The following is a 20,274-nucleotide window of genomic DNA, read 5'->3' as shown; positions in this document are numbered from 1 at the left end:
AGATTTGTAGGTTAATGTTATATCTGAGGGTTAGGCACATTAGAAAAGTAACAAAAATAACACAAGTTATCCATATGTACAGCCTGTGTTAAATGTGTGTCTCCTTTAATCAAAACTACAGCCAGAGATATTTATATATATACTTGTATATAGAAAATCTCATATAAGATCTAAATAATCACAATCTGAAAAAATGAGAAATGGAATGTCTTTAAAATGACTATGTATATAAGGGATCTGAAACATGCATTACTCAAAATCTTTCTGTTGGAAATCAGTGAAAGAAATTAACAGTAGTCCTACGGCCCGAGTCTATGTAAAATCAAGCAGGTCTATGATGAAATTTGCTCAATTTCCTTTAAAATCTACTGTGCAGTCTACATAAAATTATGATGGGTCTGTGTTGACCAAAAATTAAGTTTCTAACACTGTTGGAAATGACAAAGCTCAGAATTGATTCTTTATCCTATTAAGGCAGATTTAAAGAGGAGTTCTTGAAATCCTGACTTGTCCATAGAACAAGGTGGTGTATTATATTGAATGATGAAAATATTTGCCTGCCCTCATTAAAACTGCAATAAAGTTAAGCATGCATAAACTTTTTCATGAATACAACTGGTTCTTGAAATGTGTTTTGACATCTACATAGTCTAAATGTTTATTAACTTAGGAAAACCAGTTCTTAAGGGTGACTTTTATACAGACAACAGTGTATATACTTGAAATAAAAACAAGAGGCCGATGAGGCTTAGAATCAGAGTAAAAAGCATTGTATAAAGTGAAATACATGTACTACATATATCATAATGAAAACTTATAGAGAAAACGGTACCATAGTTTATTTTATGATACTAGCCTTTTTAAAATTTTATTTCTGTAAGTTGATCTCTGAGACCATTCTTTGCTGCAGTACTCAGTCCTCCTACTCTAGGGTGACTGGATAGACTACCCAAGTGTATTTCGTTCAGCATTTTTCTAATCGGTGTTGTGGTATCTATTTTGCCTTTTATGGACTGATTTGAAATTTACACCGGATCGGAAAGTTCCGGGGTCACACATTATCATGAAATTTTTGTCCACATCACGTAAAGAAGAAATCACTGCATGTAAAGAACAGAAAATGCACATAAGGTATTTAGAGATCGACATAATGTAAAGACGAAACGACCTCACGTTATAAGAATACCACTACACATAAAGATAAATCTACATAATGTAAATATATGTTGACATAACGTAATCATAAAACGACAGAATGTAAAGACAAAATTACAGAATGTAAAGACGAAATGACAGAACGTAAAGACGAAATGGCAGAACATAAAAACAAAATGACATAATGTAAAGATGTTCCTACATAACGTAAATACAAAATGACCACATGTAATTATAAAACCACAGCAAGTAATATAAAGTTGACAACACGTAAACAAATGTGTATCTCATCAGACAGTTTAGGCGTTCCATACTTCATGATGTCTGGTGGTTTCTCCATATTATAAGTCAAAGTTTATTTTCATTTGTAAAGGGATGAAAAGAAATACACTATTTTAATCCATTCCATTTTATGATGCACACCTGCTGTAAACAAGAAAACACAATAAAATATTGGAACCTTAACAGGATACATCATTGGTCTACCTAATATATGGAAATAAAAACTTCAATTTTTCCTTTTCAACTTTGTTGCACTGAGCATCTTTTTGTTACTCTTATTGCAAATTTGTGTTGACGTGAATTTTCAATGAGTAAATAGTGTTTGATATGATGTGAAAAAATTATCTTTAGAATAAAAATAAATAAAAAAAATTGGTATACATAGAATCATGTTTTAAAGGTCTCTTTCAAAGGGGAGGTAATTCATAGGAACATGTTCAATAGAAATGGAACAGGAATTTAAGTTTTTATAAAGGAACAAGGAAAACAAGTCAAAATCCAAAGTATGTACATCCAACATCATTATTTTTGGAACAATTTGAATATCTATGTTAAAAAGAATGATATACCATCAGGGGCATTTAACTGTAGTGTACCACCTCCTCTTCAATAAAAGTTCATCATGTGATACTCATGATTTATTATATTCACAAACAAGTGTGAAGATTTTTTGTTCTATTTTTAGAAAGTATGAATGTCTTGTGACTTGTTAGTGGTTCTGAAAAAAAAATAATCATATGCAATCTCAGTCAAGCAGAAAAATATTGTACAAAACTTTCAAATGCAGTAGGCAGATATTGAACTAAAATTTTCCTGTGGTTTCACATTTTGAACGCATGGAGTGAGTCCATCAGAGTATTCTTGCATTGGACCTTTGATTCCTTTTTGGACTTGCTTGTTAATTAGGTTTGTACTACTTAAATATGCATACAATGAGAGGTGGTATTGGCTTCTAACTATTGATGATTGTTCAAGGAAAAAAGGAAAATTCTGCCGTCTTCATTAGGTGTTGGGCATAATTTTTCAACTGCTATCTGTCTGTATGTAAAATTTATATTAAAATCTGTCCCATTAATTTTACATATAAATTTGGAACTTTTTTTGAGATGATTTGAAATTTGGTATTGATCTGCAATATACTACATTTGAATGTACAGATTTACAGGGTGTACAACTTGTGTCTTTGTCACCAATCCACTTCCTGTTTACGAGTCATCTGCCTCTGAATTTTAATGTTCTGTAATATCGTGCAGGTATCAATTTTCATTTGACACATTTCATCAAGTTTATGTTATTTGATAAACATTATTTTCAATTCCCAAAGGTTTAACAATATTTTTTTGCCTTCATAACACTTCAAAGAGATATAACCATGCAAAATGTTTGGAACTACTTTCCTTTCATATGAAAAGGAATTTCTTGCTAATTAGATTAAATCAACAATTATGTCTTGCTCTCCCTGTGCACATTCACAATTGGTTTACTTATTAAAGGATTTGCAAATAAGTCATCATTGAATAAAAAAAAAAAATGGGAATCATTTTTTTTTATTTCAGGTGATAGTTGAAGGTCACACTGTAAAAATTTTCTTTAAGTTTTCTTTAAAGCAAGCATTTCATTGTTCTCTGTCATTGCCTTTTTGCACTACACAGTCTTTGAACTTAGCAAAGTTGAAGGATTTTTTCTGCTCCTGTGTATTGTTGTCTTTCAGTATGTTTTGTATTCAGCATTTTTTTTTCTGTCTAAAAAGTGATCTGCAAAGTTCTTGAATGAATATTTGCATGTACGATTAACTTAAACAAAAAAAAATTAAAAAAAAAACATTTTCCCATTTCTAGTACCTTGACCCTAGGGTCTCAATTAAAATATGAATTTGGCAGACGAAGTTTGACACATCATTTACACCTAAAGATTATTGGATGGATACAAGTCATTCTTAAATTCACATTATGTAATAAACAGTTTCTAAATACATGTATTGAAAAATATTGTCTAATTTCAAGTACATGCTCAGATTTATCAAAGGCTTGCAATGGAATGTCACCTTCAAGTTCTCAGACTGCAGACGGTCGATTAATTTTATGCGGGAGGAAAATCTCTCTTGAAATTTGTAAATAAATTCTTCGCATAAGGTGAAGGAAGTTAGATATATGTAGGATTTCCTCTTTCCCTCTTCAAGGGCCAAGTAGCTAACGGACTCGCGGAAGGATACGCTAACCCTTGTCTTGGAAAGACGCAGACATTTGACGCAGGTAAAGTGTTTTGTATTTCTCTTCGATTTTGTGTTTGAAATTCTTCTTTGAAGAATATTTTCATGGAATTATGTTGCATAATTGAATATTTGAATAGACAAGCATCTTGTTGTTAAATTTCAAACATATTCCATGTCGAAATTGTGAGTTTAAAATGTTTTATTTTTTATCACTTGAAATTTCATTTAATTTATTATTATACATGGCATTCATAATAATATGGATCATGTTTGTCGTACAAGCAGAGTTAAAATTTTCAATTATTGCCTGTTTACAGAATTGTTGAATTTGAGGTATTTAGATCTGATGAAAATATGTTTAAAAATCATTCTGAATTTTCCTTTAATGGAAATAATGTGGCATGGAGGAGTTTCTTTGGGAGTAGGGACATTTTCTTGTTTCCCTAACTTACCATGCTCACTTGCATGTGTTGTGAACTGATATTTCTTACCAACTTTTGTTTTCTTTCCACAGTTTATTGTAAAATGTTAATGTAAATGTTCTCTCTTTGTTATTATGTCTTATTAACAGAAGAACAAAACTTTGGAGGAGTCTTTCTTCACTTAATATTTTAGCCTTCTACAGGCTGTTTACTTCAGAGACAGTGGAGTTGATGCTTAATTATGAATAATTGTGTATATCGTTATTCTTCATGTCCCCTTAAGCAATTCCTCATCCAAATTTTTGGAGGTGCACATTAATAAAGAGTATAGCAGTGTCACTAGCATATAATATGTCACAGTACATTGTAAAAACTATTTAAAACTATTAAAGGAAAGAAACACTTGAAAGAATTCTGACTAGATTTAGGAAGCACAAAACAATGTAGATATTTATCACCAAATGATTACAGATTAAAACATAGACAGAGTTAGTAAAATAAAGAAGTATTAATAAAAAAAAAGAAAAAAGAAAAAGAAACAAAGAAAACCAAAAAATGACAATGAAAAATTGGTTAAACAACAAAGTGATGAAAGAAGAAAAATTGGTTAATCATCAAAGTTAGAACCAAAAAAATAATGTATTACATCACAACACAAAAATGAAAATGCTGTGGTTCAAATCATGGTTACTTGAAATGCAGAAAACACTAACCCAAACAATGATTCTATTTTTAAACATAATGTAATAAAGGAGTGACGAATTTGAACAAGACTATAAAATATGGGATTACATGTACAGCAATTCTTCCTTTTCATTGGTTATTTTGTATTTAATCATTTTTGTCATGAAGTTAAAAACAAAGTATTTTTGACTGGGATAATATGCAGAAAGATGTTAAAAAAGTAATATTACAGATAGCTGAATTATTTTTCCAACAATTTGGTTTTTTATTTTTATTTTACAAGAGTGGACATTTTTTTAATTTAAATCAACAGAATATTTGACTAAAAAGCACCATTTTATTGTAATAATGGAGACACTGTGACCTATATGAAGCTGTGTTGGCGAATTATGAATATTACCCTAAAATAACGGATTGTAAAAGCACCTAATCAAAAACTTATCAGATTTTTAATCAGTACTTTGGAGAGGCTTTCCAATCTCCGTACCAAATGTCCAGAACTTTAATACTTCCCAAGGAGTTCCTGATCTGTTGTGGACCAAGGGTTACTACATCACTTTTTGTTTGAAGATTTTGTCAATTATCAAGTCTAATAATAAATAGCCTGGACCTCCCTTTTTTTATAGGAGCACCTGCATAGAGAAAGGGATGGTATAACTCCATTTCGTCTTAAGTAAGAAATTGAAATTTTCATTGAAACATTTAAAGATTGAAAGTTTTGCATGGACTGAAAAATTACTTTGGTATGATAGTTGATGATAAGATTGACCATACTTGGTGGGATGAATGAGCCTGTTGTTAGAAATTTGAAGTCTAATTTGATAAAAGTCGTCAGACTTGCGTACCTACTGGTAATCTAATGTAGAAAAAATTCATGCTTGACTCTATTTAATCAAATTGGTCAGATTTTATGAGTAACCACTAAAGAGTGTTCATAAACATCATAATTGTATACTATGTTATATAATCTTAATGGGCCATCAACATTAACTCTTTACCTATATTATATTGAACTCTTTATATTCAATTTTCTGAAAATATCAAATGTGGTTCAAAGTGTAAAAACAAGAATTTCACAAATAGAGGGGGTTTGTTTTTTGTTTTAATACCTATATGGACTTGTTGCTTGTTTTGTTTTTATACAATGGATGCCTGTTTGCTTTTTCAATGGTGACTAATTCTTTCATAATTGACTTTTAATTTGGGAGTGTTAAAGTGTTAATGTTTACAAATAAATGCTTGTTAGCATACAGTTGAAGGTTGACATTAATTTTCTTTGGTGCACATTTTAATGCACTTTTGAATTTAATAACAACATGGGAATTAATGTATGGGGTTTATTATTCAAATTATGTATAAGTTTACCTAAAAATGTAATAGTAGTCGGTTATCTTTTGGCAGTTTTATATGAAATTTTTTCTTTGTGAGTGTGTTTACAGCTCTAAGTGTCCTTATATTTTTTGAAGTCCAGTTACCAATTATAGTTCATGCATACTAGTTAAAAAAGCCCAGTACTAAATATTATACCTCCAACTACAGACTGGGTAGTCTTTTTTAATCTACTTATTCATCTGTCTATCATTCTCTCAATCCAAATCTCGATTCTAAATGAGTGGATTGATTTCAAATTTGATATATGGCTTTTAATATTAATGGGACTTGATTTTTGTCACTGTAGAAAACAACATCCTGTACAAGATGGGGGTATATATGTACTTTCCATGACAACAGGTGGAACTTCATGTTTTTATTAGTTAATCTATTATTAATAATTACAACAGGATTTCAATTACAATAGATAAAATTGTCTTCATTGATTTTAAAGCATTACTCAAGTGGGATTTTCACAAAGTTGCCAAAAATAAGATCTATCTTTTTGCTCTAAATTAAACTAACAATATTGAATGTACACAATAATTTCATAATTCCCTGTAAATTGACGAAAATTCATTTTTGAGGAGTGGAATGTCAATCCGTCATTTTGTGTTCCAAAAATTTGTCCATGCTGAGAACTCATATAATTAAAAAACCAAAGGTTATTATCTTTTAACCTGCAAAAATACAATGTAATTACATTTTGATGAAATGTTGCAAAATCTACAATCACAATATGCTAATATCGGCATTCAACTAAAACTCCTTTGCTCTCAGAAGTCTAGTCTGATTTTTTTAAAGGGGATAGATAAATAAAACAAAATAACACAGTGAAGCAAATCTCTATCAACTCTCTATAGGGTCCTCAGTGTTGGTAACTGGTAACAGGATCTAGGAGAGACCATACACTCCTTTTTGTCTAAATCAAATTGTGTATGACCTTACATAGAACTGACTTGATATTGCGGAACATCTTAACTGTAGATTCTGTAAAAATGAAACATTGTTCAAACTGAGTTAAGCTGTTTTTTTTTAAATATTTTTTAGATAGAAGGACCAGACAGTGAGCTGTTACTGATTCTCATATGATTCAAAACCGTGTCCAACTAACCCAATATATGTAAGTACTATGTCAAGTTCTTTAAAATTCCCATCTGAATTTTTTGAAATGTTTTAAGTATGAGTAATAATCTATCAAACATTTTGTAAGTTTTTGGTAAGTGCGACTTAAAATTGTTGAAGAGAACATTTCCTGCTCTGTGTAAAAATAAATACAAGTACTTGTCCACAAAAAATTTGTAAACATGTTAAGTGTACTGAAGTGGAAGAAACATGTATTATTGAATCTATCTTTTGCCAAGAAATAAATTTGTGTACGTGTATAGTGACAAAGGCAACATATGTTGAAATTTAATGAAAAGAATGGAGGCCATAGTTCTAACAAGAAGTCCCTGCGGACTATATGAACAACAACCCTTTTTTCTAAGTTGTACAAGATATTATTTAAACAGAACTAACAAGACCCATCCCAATTCCTAAATCTGTCTTCGGTACATATTCACTGAATGGAAAATGGCATGAAGTGTTCTTCATCTCCCATCATGGTTATTCTGTATTTCTTTTGGAGTTTTAAGACATAATTGTGCAAGTTTTTTTTTTGTAGTGTAAATATTTCAGTTACAGCTCAGTGTATAATTTTGTACCTTTTGTTCTTTCCTTATTAGAAAAAATGCTCAGGAGCTTGAAATATTGAAATTATAATTTGTTTATGTTATGAATTGGTATAGTCATTGCTTCTATGAATCTTAAGATTATAACCAAGGAATATCACTTGATACAACATTAGTTTGAATTTCACAATCAAGGCCTGTTATAACGCTTGGAAAGATGACATTTTTCTTTGCCTCCTCAGAATTTGAACATGGGATCATCAGACTTTACAAAGGCTTTACTCCATGTATTGTTGTCAAGAGAATCTAAGTAACAATTCAGCCATGTTTCTGTTGTAGCAGTGGATGAGCATGCTGTATCTAGTACTGCTGAGTCTGCAGTTTCGGTCAAGAGAACAATAGTACAGCATTTTCAAGGGTTTGCTTAGCCATGTTTTAAATGAATGAGGACTAAGTTTTACTAAATGTCTAACTGAGTCACAATTTAAACATCTCAGGGGATAAATCCTCTGGCCTTTTTGGATTAATTTTTGTTAAGGAAGTGTTTTTTAGCCAGCTGCTGTTACCAGCATTATAATTTCTTCTGAAGTCAGAGTTTCTTCTAAAATATATTCTAGAATAATTAACACCTTCAGTTGTTATTAATGGGGTTTCTACCCTAATTCCACCACCATTTCTTTACTTGAGGTGTCAGTTGACCAAAGAATTTTTTGAGTGATATCATAAGCCATTTGCCTACAAAATGTCTTAACGGTGGAATAATTTACACCCATCAATACCAGTTGCTCTTCTTTCATTTTTAGTTTTGAACCTTCTAGCAATTTTGAAGCAAGAACTAGTTCAGGAAATTCCATGTTAAATTTCTTAGTTTTGTTATACATTTTTTCATTCTCATTAACGTAATGTATCTTAATAATCTTGACTAATTATCTTCCTTAAATAACTTGTCCATTAATTCAGTCAATTTTGCCACTCTTTTATTTTCATTAAATAAGTTCATTTATTTTCTACTCACTGAACACTACATCTTTGATTGAATATGTCCTTTCTTAAAAGTGACAGCACTACAGCTATAACTTCGTTTTTAGCATCTAGATCAGTTAACTTCTCCCATGCTTTTACCTTTTCAAGCTGCCTACTGTATGGCTTTTGCACCGTAAATGGTGGTGGAACTTTGTATTTAATTGTCCCCATGATTAAATAGGAATAATCTGAAATACTGTCCATTGCTGATACAGTCAGAGAATACCTGTTCTTTGATGAGCTTTTTATAACTACCACTTGTGTCACTAATATGGTACCTATGCTTCCACTTTACTGGCACCAGTCACAATAAAAATCTTTATTATAACACTTTTCATTTACTTTTATTATGACCATCTTTGTGAATGTTCTAAAATTCATGAATAGATTTTGACCAAAGTTGGCATATATCCTTGGTCATGAACCCTAAATTCAAGGTCATGTGTCAATGGTTGTCTTGTTGAATTAAACACAGTGTCTAGGGCAACTAATGAATTTTCTTTTCACTATATTTAACTAGGAAGACGATTTGTTTTGAATGGTAATCAGATTGTTCAGAAATTTTCCTTGATGATCTCTCTCCTATTTTCTTTCTTTTTCTAGGAAGAAATGTAAAAATGCAGATGCATGTATTATATATTTGAACTTAACTGAAAAGGTCATAGGTCAAGGTAAAAAACAAAGGTTATTTTTTTTGTCTGGCTTAGTGATTTGAATAATTGTGGAAGGATGTCATAGTAAGCTGAGGAAATATAAATCAATATTTTATCAGCATCTTGTGGTTTTGTATTTAATTATGTATGTGCATTACATGGATATATACTTATGTAAATATGAAAAATTACTTAAAATTCCATATTCTAAAAGCCACATGCTGTTTTCGATCATGTGTTTGCTTGATTCAATATTACATAATTTTTACTGGTCTGAGTTTTTAGAGCCAGACAAACAAAGCAAAAATACTGTAAAAATAAATACTTAAAATTCAAAACATGGATAAAAGATGCATTTTGTGGTCTTCTTTTGTTACTTTTCTTTACCCCCACTTCAAATCAAATTGACATTAATTTTCTATTTGAAAGGTAGCACATGGGATTTTAAATCTTTACAATTTAAACTTTTTGTTGAATCAAATTAAATTGACATTGAACTTATTTTACAGTTTTGAGTTTATGAAACATGCAGTGCTTCTTTCTTTTTATACCCACTTTCATTAAAATGCACATTTTAATATAAAACCACTGCACTTTTTACCATGCTTGCTGCACATGTATTGATTTTCAAAAATAGTTTTTTATAAGTGAACTGCAGGCAGTGACCAATCAGAATTTGAATTCTATTTTTAGCTGCTTGACGTGTTGTCTGGATAGTTGTGCTTGGCCATGCTTTCACTCTTAACTGTCTTGCTTTTAAAGTAGCCGGTCTGCCGCAATTAGAGCTGTTTATCATCGTGTGTGAGATTGTGTTTATTTTCTGGGACATTTTGTACACAGCCATGGCGAGGTAAGAAAGAGACATCACATTTTTGTGTATCTGTGTAGAAATATTGACCTAGTTTTAGTGATAGCAGACGACTGTGTTTTGACCATGGGATATAAAGGCCATTTCAGGTCAACTTATTAAATGTATTTATTTATAGACATACTGACCAGTAATTTAGGTCAATTATAGTTTTTTTACTTTCACTTTTATTTCCTGTCCATTTTTAGGATTGCCAATCATCACAGTTCATTTTCTTAAGATGAGAATACAGCTTTTGTCATTAAATGGCGGTTAAGGTTTCTCTTGTGAAAAGAATGTTGAAAAGAAGTGGGTGGCTTTTCTGTACCCCTAGATAAAAGTCATTGATAAAAGAACAAAACAAAATGTCACTGCTACTTAAGATACTCTTACAGGTATTTTTTAGGTTTTAATTTCACGTGATCTGTTGAAGAATTGAGTGGAGTGTACATGCGCATACTTCTTTCAATTTGATTTCTGTTGTGAAGAAAAAATCTATGGAAATTCCAATGGATTTAGTTACTGAAGTAGTCTAATTATAGTGTTAGGAAACTGTTTTGGATCTGTTTCCCATCTTTTTCTTGTACTGATTTTGATTTCTGATGATGGTTATTTTTTCGACTCTCACAGACTATTTTATATAATTTAGTTTGTTTACTATTTTTGCTCCACCTGTTTTTGTTCGGTGAAAACAAAGACAAGAAAATAAATTGTGACATTGCTATGTGATTTGTAAGTATACTGTTTTATTAATTCACTTTTTAAGTCAACAAACCCAGATTTGTTTCTGAAACCTCACAGTCTTGACTATTTAAGTCCTTAGTATAATCTCTTTTTGAAATCTTTAAGAAAAAAAAAAGATGTTGGGTCATGCGTTGTCACACTCAAAATTTCAGGTTGTGTGATTACTTCCTGACATCCTGACTTCATTGTACATAATAATTTTCATATTATTTGTGTGGACATTACCCAGGAAAATATATGAATTTTCTAATTTTTTGAGAGCGACACTTTTTGAAAAAAAATTTTAAACACAGAAAATATCATATGTTCTATTAAACTAAATAATACTTTCACTGACATATATAATTGATTGAAGTTAAAATGTGTTATTGAAATGTACTAACAAATTCTACAGTCCTAACTTGATTAAATTTAAAAACTATTTTATGGCCTAACAGACAGGAAGTGCTTGGGTCATTCTAGTACATGTACATGTATATGCCATTCCAAAATTCAAAGTTTTTTTGCCGTTTTTAAGTAGCTAAGCACCAAAATGTTCAATGCATTTGGGAGATGTTATTCAAAAGTGGTGAAATTGAATATTTTTATGGAAAGTTTTGTTGTCTTGTTGTTCATAAAGGTTCATGATGAAATTTACTTTCTATGAGTTGTTATTGTCTTATAAATGGTCATTCTTGAAGCACAATTCAGGAACTTGGAGTGAGATGGCAAATTTTTGTGTAGGAAGCTTTATACATTATTATCTTAATGGAGCAAATTAATATTCTCACAAGGTAAATAGTCTGCCATATGTGCCCATAAATAATATACAATTCAAACTTTCAAAATGGCGCTTCCTCGTAAATTATTTTGTTTCTGTCTGCTATGTGCATAGTTGCCAAACTTTCATTAAAAACTTCATTAAAATTCAAATCTATTCAATTTCATTCAATATAACTGGTTACTTAATAGAAGAGTTGATATAACGTCACAACCCAGCCTTTCGTAGTCACATTGTTAGATTTGTGATAAAAGATTTGCAGACGTGCACATTGCCGGCAGGTGTAAAAAGTACAGATTTCGTCAGCAGATGTTTACTTTTAATGAATACTTGTAGATGTAAATTTACAAGTTTTCTGGTCTCTTCAAAATCAGTTAAGATTGGGTTGTGGAAGAACTGTGTTGCTAAGATGGTCACAAGCACCTTTTCAAATGTAGGAGAGTCTTGAAAGGAAATTTGATAAACTTGACCTTGTCAGTTATCACCCTTTTGTGTCATATGATCTCCTGCAGTTCATTTGAAAATTTAAGGGCAGGCCTAGTTGTCAATTTCAAATGACAAAGAACCAATCTCTGTTTTTCATAACCCCTATTTTCTCTCAATCATACCTAATGGATTCCCTTTTGTCTGTTTAATCCATGATTGCATAATTTTCTGTTGTGCACATTTTGGGCATCTTGATATTATGTAATAAGTGGAGGTTGACTTGGGGACAAAAGACTTGGTTTATTCTGATAAATTATGTGCCATACTTCGTCTGCTGATTGTCTTTGTGTTGCCAGGCAAACTTGGTTCTTCAATTGTAATGCAAATATCGCCAGTGTTTACCCAGAGGTCTAAAGACGTTTCACATCTCAGAATAGCATCATAATTTTAATTACTTTGTAAGTTTAAGACTAAAACAGGAATCCCTCAGAGATTCTCGTGTGTACATTGTCATTTTAGAAAGTAATTTCCGTGGTAATCATCTGCAATTCATCATCATTTTGTTCTTCTGCTCATTTTGGCAGTTGTTTCTAGAGGAATATTTTGCCATTGAAATTGGTGGCGCCAGTATTGCTAAAGATGTCACCCAAGAGTTTCTCTTATATCATCAGTTTATTTTTTCCCCATGATTAGTAGATAATGATATAGTTTCTCAAATTTACAGACTTTGATGTGTTGTGATAAGGGTTCTTCAATTTATATCAGATGAAAGTATAAGTATAGATAACATGACTCTTTGAACTTTATTTTATCAAAAATCTGTAATTTTTTTTTTTTTTTTCCTGATCTTAACAGTGTTTAGTAATGTTTTCTTAAAACCTTTTTCACACAGGTTCAGGATGAAGTAATTGAGGTATAATTGCAATTATTACTTGTATTGAGAATTGTATTGCTGTGAAATTTTAATTTTTTGACATCAAGTAAAATGCAAAATATTTAATCAACATCTAGTTTGTCACAAGCTTGTAAAGTATTTCTTGATAAATTAAAAATCTCAAAAATGTCAAAATTTACAAATTGCAATGCTGCTTGAAACAAATTTGTGGTATAATTTTCTAATACTTATGGAAGTTTTTTCTGATGATGTTCAGGTAAAATACCCGTTTTTGTTCCTAATTGAACTGTTTCTCACTACCTTTTAAGGTCATTACCTGGGTAAAATTATATTTCATGAAGAAGATTATCTTTCATGCCATTTTTTATCTTAATGTTTCAAATTTGCAGACAATAGAATTGAAAGATGCAATTAATGGGATTCAAAAAATCAGTTTGAGTTCTGACTTCAAAATCAATGATTGCATGGAACTATGTGGCTTGTACTTAAAGTGAATTAGATTGACACCTTGCAACAGTGTTCCCAGATCGTCTTAAGTCAATAAAGTTGTGACTTAATTAGCCTTTTTCTTCAGGTAAATCTTCCTAACAGAAAGTCTTCATTGATCTATCAGAAGTCCAAAAAGTAACACCAAATAATTCATTGTAGCTCTAAATTAAACAGGTAAAATTTCTTTTGATCTCCCAACAAGGTGAGCAGGTGGTGCTTTGATTGAAAAGGAAATCAGATCATTTTGAGATGATAAAAATGATCACTTTTTCCCCAACTGATCAATATAGTTGATATAGATGTGACTCCCATGAAAACAGTATCTTGTAAATTTCAGTTGCCATGATTGTCCCTCATGACTTCCAAAATGCAAAATTGATAGCCTGATAAAAAAATTGAAATCCTATTTTGCTACCGCAATTTCAGTAGATGAATTGACAGGTCTGTTTTTAGTGGTGTATAGATCGGATAATATAAAATGTCAAAGGTTCACTTGTAGCATAGTTTTCCATTGTGAAGTTGCTTAATAATGGAGTTAACAACGTGTTTGTTCGGATGTCTACAGTTTTCCATAAATGTATATCCGGTACCATAAATTCACTTTATAACCATAAATGCGAAATGTGCAACCATGCATTACCTGCTATGGTAAACAGGTTTGTTTCAATCTCCATAAATATGATTCAAATTCTAACGGAAATGCAAGGTCAAGTTTAATTTATGCAAATGCTATACACTGAATATGAAAACAGTGTTTTTGATAGGCCCAAAGCAGGGGGTAACCTATGGAACTTGAGGCGCAGATCCTAGTTATTGAATTTAAAATTAACAGGGCTGAATATTTATGTTCATATTTATTTATCGTCTTCTATTTTAACTTTGTCAGTTACAAGAACGTGTGTCCTTCAATTTACTTTCTTTTTCAAAATTTACAAGGCTATTACAAATGCTGTGTGGATACAAACATATTTCAGTTTTGGTTCAAAATGATCAAATTGAGAGGAGGTAACTTAACCCAAATTAAAAAAGAAAAGGTTTTTAAAGTTCAGTGACAACTTTGAACTTTCTTAATGCTCATTTTGGAATTTTTTTTTCGCTTCTGTTGAATAATACAGCATGACATAAACAAAATTCCATTTCATTAGATAAAAAAAACCTATATCTGTTTCCTGCTACTTTACCTATCCTTGTTTTTTTCTGCCTACCATAAACATTTGATTGCCATCTTTGCTCAGATACTGTTAAAGTTTCCCTATTAACTTAATGTAAAGTGTTTTTGAAAAATAATATAAATTTCCTACCTACCTGCCCTTTATATTTTTTTTTTGCTAGTAGCTGGAAACAAGACATATTAAGTCACCAAAATGAAGTTTTGTGACTTATTGTTTTTACTTTTTCTTATTCTCAGCATAAAGATGTCAGAATGATTACTCAGAGACCGTTTATTCGATTCATATCAAACTTGACTTCAAAATCAAGCATGCTCAGGGGGTGTGCATACAATTTACAAAATTTGAAAAAATGGCCTCTAAACAAAACCCCAAAAAATTAGAAAACATTTTATAAAATTAAAAACTTTTCGGTTGAATGAAAATAATCCAAATAGCAGTTCGAGAGCTGCTGCCATCACAGATCTAAAAAGATTTTTATAGATAGCCGCCATTCTTTTCATAATGGCAGTAAAAATCTTCAAAATTTCAACACTGTTCAATTTTGATGAAAGTTAATACCTAGGATAAACATAACTTTCTTAATTCAATAGTTGTTTCAGATTTTGTCAGAAAGCCGCCATTTTTCCAAATTGGCTGCCAAAATCAGCGATTTAAAACTAAGTTCGATTTTGATGAAAATTGATATCTAGGGTAAACATGACTTTATATATTAAATGGGGACTTCATAATTTAGTAGAATTTGACTATTTTCAGGTTTTGGTGACTTTTTGTGTTTGCTTGCAAACACAGTATCACTTTTTTTTTTGCCTTAGTGGTCTTAGAGAACTATGCACGTAACCAGAAAAATGTAAATTTTCTTGTTAGTTTTTGGCAGTTGCTGTGAAAGTGATACCAATCTTCATGTTGCTCTGTTAGAAAAAACATAAAATAAGAAATTTGACTGAATTCTTCAGTTGCAGTTTTTCTGCTCATTTGAAAGACAAAACATTAATCTAAGAGAGAAGAAACAACACCTTCCCTGTAAAACAAGAGCTTTGATATTTTGTTTTAATTAGAAAAGCTGTTGTAGTTTGTATGCATACTCCTTTTATAAAAATATACAGGGCTTTTATATTCTGTTTGTTAGGTGCCAAAATGCTTGTCTAAATAAATACTTGATTCTGTTGGGCAAACCCTGTTAAAATTGCCTTAACACTGGCATTTACTGAGGTACTGTGGTTTTAATAAGATGTGTGCTAATTCTGAAGTAGTTCAATTGTTCAGGTGTTGAACCAGAGTTGAGGTAGCTTTGAGTTGCTGGCTTTTTTTAGTCTTTGTTGCAAGGTATTACTGAAGATTACTCCAGTCTTTCTAGAGTTTTTGATTTTTTTTTGCAATGTATTGCATTTTCTGTCTTGAAATGAGTAAAAAACCTGCTCATTAGTTCATCGTATGACGTTAATAACAAAATTTTAGCCACTTAAAAACTGTGTCCTTAACCCTTTTCTTCAGATGAATTTGATAATCATTTTGTCTATATCATGTATATCTTCTATCTTTTTTTTATTTGCACCAGATAGAATAATGTTATGGTAAAGTACTACCTAGCTACATAACAACTTTGCTATGATCTGTTTTTTCTTTTCTTGACCTGCCATTACACCAGGAAGTAAATTAACACACAGCTGAGAATAATTAGCCATATGAGTGTTGTCTTTCCTTTATCCTGTGTAACTCCAGCTGTAATGTTTATTTTCATGACTATATTACAATGCTAATATCAGAAAAAATCAAGGCTTATACAAGTCTTCTACAAATGTTTTTCTTCTGTTTAATTCAGCAATCGACAACATTACCCTTGTACAAAGCTACTTACAAATTGAGAATCCTCACTGTGACTCCTGCAGAAATGTAATTGAAGTTGTCTGTTGTCTCTCTCAGCACTCCGTGAAGCAATTACAAACCGATAAAAATTGTTATTTGGGATAAAAGTAAAAACTGTCTAGAAAATCAGCATATTTCTATTATTGAGTCTACTGCTGATTGATTCAGATGTTTTGGGAAGCTGTTAGATCTACGAAAAGGCAATGTTTCAGACATTTCCGCCAATTTATTTGGCCTGTTTATCCTGTTGTTATATCTTCTTATGGAAAATGGAGACAGAATTGTTTAATACGTCAGATGTTATTTTAAGCTTTGTTTTAACCACATCTTTGTAATTCTTCCTATGATCAATGAATGAATATGTTCTTTTGAATGTTGATAAGGCTGGTTTAACTTTAGCAGTTTCCCTTGATCTATAAGTCTTGATTGTTAATATATAAGTGCACCATAAGCTTTATGTGGATGATATTGCATTATTGTGCTATAAGTTCTAGTCATAAGGGGTTAGTACCTTTAGCCATTACTTTTAAGTTATGTGCTCTGTTTGAGAATAATATGCTGATCCATCTCATAGCAGTTTTCTCTTCTCACAGCCTGTTGATATTTTTAAACAAGCTTTATATGGGCTTGCTCAATCATGGGAATTTGTTTCAGACTTTGGCAAAGTTCTGCAAATTTCTGTTTGATGACTTGGTTTATATTTTAACCACAAACTAAAGTTAGGATGTAAGGGTATCACTAGTGGCACTGGCTTGCAGATTACTTGTTTTTGAATTGTTAAAGGTGTTCTAGTAATATTTAGAACCTTTGTGTTGTTGTTACAGTTCTTCATAATTTTGTCTACATTTCAAACCTTAATGACCAAACTAAGCACTTTTATACGAGTAAATAGTGGGAAGTTTCTTTTGTTCTTGTTAAATAAAACTGTCTAATTTTCTCTACTTGTATACTTACTATTGTGTCTACTTGATAAATCTATAATGATATTGCAAGCTCTTGTCAGGCCTAGTTCCAGACGTTTCCGCCTCTCAATTTGACCTATTACATGAAGTCCTAACGGCTAAGATCTTGTTTTGATTTGTACTAATTCTGTAAACTCTGATTTGATTGAGAATCATTCAATTTGTCTACAGTCATAATGGTCAGATTATTTAGTCAAATGTCTTATATTGAACACTTTTCTGCTTTCGTATACTTCGATGTATAGTGGCTTGAACTTTGTCAATTTGATCAGATTACTACTGGTGGACTCCTTATTTTTTTGGTACATGTATTATTGGCTATGGTGCAGGTAAGCCATGTATTAAATTGGCTGACAACTTGTCTGATAAATCTGGAGTTCTATGAAATGAAACAGTTTAAGGTTGACCTAGTAGAATTAAATGATTTGTTATTACTGTATATTTTACGGTGTGATATATCCTTGTTCGAAATAATAAACTCATTTCCTTTGAAGTGTTGAATACTAAAAATTGCTTGGTTGGTATTTTTTGTTCATTAACCTTTAAAAACTACCAGAACTACACTAACAAGTGAGAAAAAAGAAATGAAATAGGATCGGATTTAAAAAGTCAATGTTGTGATGGCAAGATAACATTACAACGAAATTCGTTCGATTCTGAAACAAATACACTAAAAGATAATACTGATCATATAGACCTTTTAACATGATGATTGTGTGTTACAAAAACCGAGTCACTTAATCCCTTGGTTAATCAGAGAAGTTTCAATAGATTTGATGGATTTAATTGTTTTTCCACATAAAAAAGCATAGACACATTTCAAGTTTAGCTGGTGACAATGATTCTTGTTAAATTATTCATCAGTAATTGTAGATGACATTTGGGAATAATTTAGAAACAGTTTCTATAGCAGTTGGGTGTCTAGACAACAAGAAGAAATGCTTTTACCAATATGAAGTTATAATGGTAACAGTTTGTGCAGTGTTTTGTGGCTTAAATGAAGTGGAAATCTAAGAACTTGTCCTGTGGGCTGTTATTCAACTAATGCGAGGATTGGCAATTTGGCTTCTTTTCATATTGCATATTTCTGTTATGTAATCACAGTGCACAAGATTGATTTCATATTTAATCAGTTTTGAGTAATGACTTTGAACTTTTTTATACTCTTCTTTTAAGAGTGATAAGAACTCATCAATTATTTGATTAGCCAAGTAAGTAAAGTAATTATAATGTTGATTTAGTTAAAATTTGAAGCGGGTACAAAATTTCTGGGGAATCAATTTGGGTACACTGAAATTAAACTAGAATAATTGATTTGTTGTCCATGTAAAGGAATATATTAGGTTCCTTGGAGCCTCTTGTATTTTGAAACCTTCAGTTCAAGAACTTGTACTGAATGGTGCTATCCTGTACAAAGACATAGTGTGTTGTTGAAAGGATTCTTAGAATGCTATTGCAGAAATCTGATGGAACAACATATATAGCTTATGATATGATCTCTCGGCCTAATGGCAGTTTTCTGTAGTGATAAGTGCAGATTATCAGTTCCATTTCTATTTCTGTCAGTGTCAGTGCAAAAATGAAAGCTTTGCTGAAAGAAAACAGATAAAGACATGGTATGCATGTAAATACAGAGGAGTTACCGAAAGCTATAATTAGAAAAGTGAGTTTGTGGAGCTGGGGGTATAGCTTGCAAGGGAGGGTTGTAATTTCACCTTTTATTTTTATGAAACAAACTTATCATGCTCTTAGTTTTATTTTAATCTTTTTGAAAATCTTTCAACAGTTTTGTTTTTTGATGGCTTGGAAAGTCTAATAGACATTTTCCTCTGTATATGAAGAATTAAATATCACAACAATGTATTAGGTACAACATTTTAATATTGTGAGAAAAGTAAGCTTATAATAATTCAAGATTTTAAAACTTCTTGTAATGTTTGTTTGTTTGTTGGGGTTTAACGTCCGAGCAACAATATTTCAGCTATATTCAGATGATGAACATGAAATTGATGATAAAATGAACATGAAATGATGGTGAAATGAAAAAGGGATGGGACACAAGGACAATGGGGTCGATAGATTTTGATTGCCACTGGAAATAGGGAGAGGTGGGTAGGGCCGGGCAATTTAACCTCCTGTGGCGGAGCCCTATGGTTACTACTCCGGGAGAATACCACAGTAGGGTTCTTTAACGTGCGAGGAACGTGGCATCTTTCCCAACACGGTGCACCACTATGGTTTGCGGACAGGTTTTCCGTATTATAGCCTGTCAACCCCAGCATGTAACACACCAGGGGTACCCCATTCCACCACCTGGGGCACACATCCCAGTTGCTCTGTGGGCAGAGCGCCCTAGCCTCCGGCTAGGTTTCTGAGTACTATTTAGTCGCCTTTTACAACAAGCTTAACGCTGCTGCAGGCCTATTCTTCAACACCCGGACCTACACGGGGCTCTTGTAATGTAAGTTGCGATATTTTGGCATCTTGTTATTTTGGCTGTTTTCTGTCAAAATGTTTAATTTTTTAGTGTTTAATTTTGATGTCTTCAGAATAAGTGTTTTATTTCTGCATAATCTTCACGATTGAACCAAAATATCCTTTCTTATCCTAAAAAGAATCTAAACTACACATATTCATTAGT

General features: G+C 31.6%; 1 protein-coding gene across 17 annotated transcripts in view; it reads left to right on the top strand.

The window, feature by feature from the left end:
* The window catches only part of LOC148624830 (muscleblind-like protein 1), a 134,068-nt gene that overhangs the window by 26,140 nt on the left and 87,654 nt on the right, over positions 1-20,274 (top strand). For 2 of the 17 annotated variants that reach the window (XM_088567786.1, XM_088567794.1), the window contains exons 1-3: positions 3,448-3,689; positions 7,177-7,249; positions 10,169-10,325. The gene's annotated coding sequence lies outside the window, so the exon portion shown is untranslated. Of the gene's footprint in view, positions 1-2,172; positions 2,344-3,447; positions 3,690-7,176; positions 7,250-10,168; positions 10,326-10,803; positions 11,055-18,798; positions 18,845-20,274 lie in introns of those variants that run through there. The other 15 variants (XM_088567766.1, XM_088567772.1, XM_088567787.1 and 12 more) reach the window with 12 other exon arrangements.

Source organism: Perna viridis, chromosome 2, assembly GCF_037379345.1.
Source record: "Perna viridis isolate PV_CMFRI_1.1 ecotype Kerala chromosome 2, ASM3737934v1, whole genome shotgun sequence".
In the NCBI taxonomy this organism is placed as follows: domain Eukaryota; kingdom Metazoa; phylum Mollusca; class Bivalvia; order Mytilida; family Mytilidae; genus Perna; species Perna viridis.
Note: the sequence above shows the minus strand (reverse complement) of the source record. Positions and strands in the feature narration are given on the sequence as shown.